This window comes from Cariama cristata, unplaced genomic scaffold (assembly GCF_000690535.1).
Source record: "Cariama cristata isolate BGI_N322 unplaced genomic scaffold, ASM69053v1 scaffold12699, whole genome shotgun sequence".
Taxonomy (NCBI): Eukaryota; Metazoa; Chordata; class Aves; order Cariamiformes; family Cariamidae; genus Cariama; species Cariama cristata.
Genome location: NW_009634153.1, coordinates 29,743 through 31,488, shown reverse-complemented (window position 1 = coordinate 31,488; position 1,746 = coordinate 29,743).

Genomic DNA, 1,746 nt, shown 5'->3' with positions numbered 1-1,746 from the left:
CTGTTCATTCTGCAGTGGTAGCGTTAGACAGCATGCTTTAGGAGTAGGAATAAAGTGTGGTTTCTAGTGAGGAATTACAGAAGAAATTGAAAGTAGAAAGATGATTTTACACTGGGGAAAAAAGCAATAACTGAAGTAAAAGTAAAATAAAATGAGACACTTAAGTGGAATCAGTCAAACAACAGTGTAATATTAATGGAGGCTGTGAATTTTGTGTGGGTTTGGCTGAGAAAGCTCAATTAAGGAAAAATGAATGCATTTTTGGGTTTTTTTTTGCTACCACAGATCAGTTTCTTTTCTAGGACTGCAGGGCTGTTCTCAGACTGTGAAGAATCCCTCTCATAATAGTTTATCTCATTTGATGAACCAAAATCTTCAGAGTCTTAGACTGATGACAGTGTCTTCTGAGGCAGTCACAAATTACTACTACTGGAAGGCAAGAGCATGGCTGTTCAGAGTAATCTGCGATATTGTTTGGTGCCTGTAACACAGAAAGAAGAACCAGTCTTTCATGTATCCCCACTAGAAATCTTACTGAGGATGAATTTGGCTCCAGTTTGTCAGACAAGGCATTCTGAGATGTAAACTGTCCTATCGACACTTCAATTTTCTACTTCTAGTAGTATGCATTTGTTCTGTATGCATTTAAAAAAGGAAATGTTTAAGGTAAAAGCAGAATTTGGCTACTGGCTGACATTTATGAACAGTATGTACTTTTGTCTTTGAACAATAGTCTTGAAATCCTGGATGTCACTGAGACAATTTCACCGTCTGAGGGAGAGACTGCTGAAGCATTTGTAACGAGAACAAGCAGTAGAGGGAAAACTGTAGGAGCAGATATGATCCTTCTTCCACTGTTAGTACATTTTTCCAGTGCAGCAGAAGATGGATGGAAAACCATATAGGGAACATCCTGGTGGTTGAATATTAGTCTACTGTATTGTTTCTTGAATATTTCAACCACTTGTGACTTAATTCTCAATGTATAATCAGCAAATCAAGACAAGCAGTCCTGAGTGAATCCAGACTACAGAGCAATCCAGTTGAGCTCCAGTGTATGACCTCAGTTCTGCCTTCAGTCTCTAAGCTTTGTTTCCATTGTCCAGCCTTCTCTTGATTCCTTCTTTCCCTCCCTTTCCACAGCTGCAGCCCTTCCACAGGACTTGTTGTTTTCCTTTGTCTCCATGACCCTGGCCCACATCATTAGCAATGAAAATGGAACTGGGAGTAGCACAAACATAGGAGACACTATTAGCTACACACCATAACCAAAATAATTTAGTTCAACAATTGCAATTATAGGTCCAGCAGCACAATTTAATGGTGGTTTTGATTTGATCAATAACTTTTTTCTATGAGTAGAGACTATACAGTACTGTGCTGATAAATCGTGTGTTAGGTCAAGTCATTTTGAAGTCTTAGCTCCTACTGAAAAATAATATTGGAAGTTGAAAAGTTCTGGGGAATATGAGCATTTTATGGTAAAATAGTTTGAATTGAGGCTAATGAGGAAAGTAATTCTTTATCTGTTTCATCACTAAAGCAGGATAATAAGATGCATCCACATTTTTAAGTAATTTGAAATTATAACATATCTGACATGGGACACAACTGTTCCTTTTGCAAGAAGTAGAATATTTGACTTTTAGCTGATACAGTATTAAAATGTTGTTTCTCTATAAATATTGAACCATCTTTTTAGAACTGACATATTGTAGAAGTTGTGTGTCACACCTGTGATGAAAC